Source organism: Stegastes partitus, unplaced genomic scaffold (assembly GCF_000690725.1).
Source record: "Stegastes partitus isolate 25-593 unplaced genomic scaffold, Stegastes_partitus-1.0.2 Scaffold1740, whole genome shotgun sequence".
In the NCBI taxonomy this organism is placed as follows: Eukaryota; Metazoa; Chordata; class Actinopteri; family Pomacentridae; genus Stegastes; species Stegastes partitus.
The window spans coordinates 70643-75916 of NW_007579471.1; the positions used below are offsets into that span (position 1 = coordinate 70643).

The 5274-nt window shown below is 40.4% G+C and overlaps 1 protein-coding gene across 1 annotated transcript in view; it reads right to left on the reverse strand.

The window, feature by feature from the left end:
- LOC103372348 (copine-4) overlaps positions 1 to 5274 on the reverse strand; it is an 82699-nt gene that overhangs the window by 37748 nt on the left and 39677 nt on the right. The window lies entirely within an intron of this gene.

The window sequence follows — 5274 nt, forward strand, 5'->3', positions numbered from 1 at the left end:
AAATATTCACTCTGCAGCAGGATAATGAGCCCAAATCCACCTCAAAGCTGTGACCAGGATCCTAAAGAAGCAGAGACCATCATGGACTTTCCTTCACCGGAGCCTGAGCTGAACCCCATTCATCATATATGGAGGTAAACATGATGTGTGTGTTTACTTCTGAAGGCGACCAAGGAAGAGCCGCCGGGAGTCAAGTGGGAAAGCAAATTACATCAGATTGTGTGGATGTTATTCTGTGCCGACATGAACAACATTAACATGAGCCGGGATGTAAACGTCTTCTCTGCTCATTAACGTAAACATCAAGGCGGCAGCAGCTCCTCAAACCTCCTCCTCACACAAATCGTCCGACATGAAAGAATCACAGCAGCCTTCATTCATCCACCTGAGCCGAGGCACAATGCGAGGCTAAATGAGCTGTCACACTCACAGCTTCATTCAGCGGCTAAATTAGCAGCTCCGAGGATTCATCCTTCGAAAACCTGCTGCCAAAATCTAATCTGTCAACGTCAGCGAGCAGCGAGGAGCCCGAGAGGTTCACCGTCACCAACCGAAGGCCAGTCGAGAGCCAACGTCACCGCGTGCATTTATTATTTTGTTCAGTTTCTGTCCTATTTTGGTTGTTTTTGTCACATTAGAGCTGTTTTTATTATTATTTTTGGTCATCTTTGGTGTATTTTTCGATAGCTTGTCATCTTACTTTGGCAATTTTCATCATCCTGTTAGTTTTTAAAAAATATTTTTGATCATTTTGCATCTTGTTTTGGACCAGATTCTGTAAAAAAAAAAAAAAACGAAAAATTTGGAGCACCTCAGCACAAAAGAGAGTTCAAAGTAGACAAGAGAAAATAAAACGTACTGGATAAATGAAGCAAATGCATCACGGCTCAAAAGTGTGATAAAAAGGTGCACGTTGTTGTATGATACATGCATCACAGTGAAACATCTTTCTACAACTGATGTGCAGAGCGGAGTGAAAAAGGCTGTAGAGGCTGGAAAAATATGTAGAGTTTGTGGAGCCTCCATTTTTACTAACACCCGACATTTTATTGTCTTTTTATTGTCTTATTTTGTCCTCATACTTGTTTGAAAATCATTTTGGTCATTTATTGTGTGCCCACAGTTATTTTGTGGGACTTGTCTTTATGGTCATATAAGTGTCTCTTTTTATTTTTGCATCTTTGTCATTTTGTTCAATTTTTTTCTTTTTTTTTTTGCTAAATAAATGTCCTAAAATAGCCAAAACAAGACACAAATTGACCAAAATGATGTTAAAAACAACCACAAGATGATGAAGATGACCAAAAAAGACAAAAATCAAAAATCAAAAAAACCACACAAACTGTCGAAAAGAAGACATAAAATGTCTTGAACGGGACATTTCTGAGTTCTCTCTACTTCTAGTCATGATTGTTGTTTCCATAGAGGTGCAGGACTTTATATTGCACACAGTGAGGAAAACTCTTGACTTCCTGTGGTTTTCAATATAACATTAACTCTACATAGTTGTCAGCCAAGTGGCAGGAAGTTAGCTAGCTTAGCAAGCCGTTGTGGCTGGCTAGCGTTTGCACATCACCCGTTAACTTTCCAGCCACAGGAGCTGGCCAGGCTAGCTGCACCATGAAGCGCTGCATCCCTGAGCTTCCAGCAGCAGATCAGCGAGCGTCATTGCTGAGGACTGTGTGATCACAAATATCAGAGCAGTGTTTTCACTGGACAGCTCTCCTCCTCCATGATGGACGAGTGCAGATGTGAAGCGTTGACGTCACACACAGCAAATATTCACCCCGAAGCCAAACGATGTGTGCATTCTGCTTGATGCACTGATCACAGTTATTAATCACATTTATTTGTCTCCTCTTAGGAAATCATTACGAGACATCCAGCTGCTCCAGAGTCTGCTTCTGTCGAACTGCATCCTCATTCAATATGTTGCACCACAAGTCACTGCTGTGCATTCGCTCAGTGCAGCTTCAACCTCAAATCCAAACTTTCTGCAGATAGCAAACACATAACCCCAGGATCAATAACCTGGATGTTAACGCACGAGACTATCAATAACCTGAAAAATGTCACACAACAGTGTCAATACCTTGGATATTAACACACAAAACCATCGATACCCTGGATTTTACCGCACAAATGTAACAACAACGGGGACTTTAACACCGTAAACTATCAATAAAATATTGTACAAAACGATTAGCAACCTGGAAAATGTCGTGCAAAAATGTTGGTAACTGGGATTTTAACACACAAAACCATCAATGCTCTGTATACAACCACATAAAAGTAATAACAGCAGGGACATGAACACAGTAAACTATCAGTACCTTGGATATTACCACACAAAAGCAACAATGACCACGATATAAATACGCTAAACTGTCAATACTCTGGAAAATATTGTAGAAAACTATCCATAATCTGGATAATAACACACATGAGTATAAATAAGCAGGATATGAAAACACTAAACGATCATTAACCTGAAAAACGATGTACAAGAATGTCAATAATACAAAACTATGAACAACCTGTAATACATCTAACAGAAGTGTCAATAACCTGAATATTAACACAACAGAATATGAATGAAGACTCGATATTAATGCACAAAAGTATAAAAAATGTCATTTAGAACTTAATGCTGCTTTTCAAAAGATGTTTTTATTTTACAAACTAAGCTCCTTCTCCATTTGTGAAATTAACGAGCGCCACCATTAAAAAAATCAATTATATTATATAAATCATAAACAGATTTTTCATTCAGACCTGATCTACCTGCAAAGACGCCTCCTGCCTCGTCCTTCCATATTCCCCACAGTGGTTCCTGTGAGCGTTTTAATGCCGTTAATTACTCCTGTGTGATTAACACTTTGACACACAGGAGACACTTTGCTGCTGATTCTGTGCTACAAGCAGCTGAACTGAAGCTGAAGTGCTGGCGGGGGGAATTTAGTTTGTTGACTCTGTGGATCTTCTTTGTGTTTCTTTTTGTGCGTTTGTTATTTTGCCGTTCGTCTCCCCGTTAATCAGAAATAAAAAATTAAAAAACGCAGCGGTTGGGGATGATTCTTCTTATATTGTGTTTTCTGTCATTTTAATTCACTGTTTTCTTTTCATTTTACTACACGGTTAAGTTTAGATGAAAGTCTTTGAAGGTCTGCAGAAATGTTTGTGTGCAAAAAATGATAAAAATAAATGAATAATGTCCAAAATATTTTAGGGTTCGGGTTACAATTTGGGCAAAAATACACTAAACCTGTCCAGAATGACTCAAAAAATGTGCAAAATCTGTTTAAAATGCATGTATGACGAGTCAATACGTGTCTGGAATGAGTCAAAAACATCGAAAATTACCTTCAGCGTGCCTAAAAAGCTTTAAAAGATGTCCAAAATGATCTGAAATGTGTCAGAAATGAGCTAAATTTTGAGCAAAATAACCCGAAACCTTTTTAAAATGACACAAAAAGTCAAAAATAACTTAAGATTACTTAAAATTTGTGCACGATGATCTAGAATGATACAAAAACTGTCTAGAAATGACTTCAAATTTGTCCAAAAAGACCAAAAGATTCTCTAAAAATCATCTGAAACTTACTTACATTTTGTGCACAATTGAAATTGACTCAAAGCAGGTTGAGAACAACCCAAATGTGTCTAAAATGACTCTAAACTTTGTGCACAATAACTGGAAAGCTGCCGAGTATGATACAAAAAACGTCCAAAATGACTTAAAATGTGTGTGTGATGACTCAAAAACATCCAGAATTACTTTAGATTAGCCCAAATAGACAAAGGAGTTACTAAAATTACTCTTTAGGATAAAACAAAAATGTCCAACATGACTTAAAATTTGTTCAAAATTTCAAGAATTACCGTAACATTGGGCGCAATGACTCGAAAACTGACACAGACATTTCCAAAAATGACCGATAACCTACAACCTTCAGCCATTTCCCTCAGGTTTCCACCAAGGGGATCAATAAAGTTCTATTCTATTCTATCATTTGTCCAAAATGACAATAAATCTGTGCCTGATGACTCAAAACTTGTCGAGTGTGGTGATCTAAGTTGTTGCACCATCGTTGTGAAGCTTTGTTTAGTGTCTGTTCCAGTTGTTTTGGTGGCTGCTGGTGTTTTTCAGGCTTCCTGGTCTCCCTCACCCCCGTCCACGCCTCAGATTCATCAGTAATCAGCGCTGGATAAAGCCGGCCTCCACGTGGATTATTCTCCCCGAGTGGTGACTGTCCAGCCTGTGCGCTTTGAGAATCTTTGCTCTGTCTTCCTGTTATCTTGTCTGCGTTTTGCTACCAGAACCTCGCCGGCAGACCGACTCGTTCCTCGGCCCGGTTTCTGCAGCCGAACTCCAGCCTCAGCCGTTCTGCCTCCCCGTCCCTCTTGGAGCCTCTCCTGGATTTCCCTCCTTCAATCGGCTTCCCTCGCATGCTTCCCGGTGTCCCTCGTTTCCCTGCAGCCTGATTAAATCCCTCTTTTCTAACCATCGGTCCCTGAGTTGCATTTTTGGATCCCTACTAGACTGAACTCTTACATCAAGACGCCCAAAAGGACTTAAAATCAGTCGGAAAGTACATTTATTTTTTTTGCAGAATGATTTGAAATCTGTTTAAAATGGCATCAGAACGACTTCAAATTTGTGCACAATGTCATGAATGACACAGAGATCCTCAAAATAACTTCAAATGTGTCAAAAATCTCAGAAAAAAATGCCTGAAGTGGCTTAAAACTTGTTAAAAATGACAGAAATCTTGCGTGCAATGACTGAAAAGGCGTCCAGAATGATGAAAGCTCTTCCGTCCTGCTGCAGCGTAATACTGGAGCTGGTGGTGACGTCGCTTCTGTCTTCATCGAGCTGAACAAACAGAGCGGCTGAGAAAGTCAACAGATGAACAGCTACAGCCAGCAGAGGTGAGCTCCATCACTCTGCAGCCCTGAAGCCTCCTCTGACTCTTCTTCACCCCCTGAAACCGTCACACATCATGTCCGTGACAGGGGTCTCAACCTCTGGCCCACACACTGATTGAGGGCCACCGAGGGGTAGGAGGCAGCAGACGGTGAACAGGAAGTGATGTCGGATGTTGTGGCTCCTAATGAAACACATCTAAAGATGCGGCGAAGCAGTCAGAAGGTGGAGTCTGAGGATGACGATGGTGATGAAGATGACGGAGCTGCTGCCATGTAAAGTCAATGAAGCCAATAAAAAGAGTTCAGTTTGACCTGCTGCAGCCAATCAGACGTCCACATTTAGAG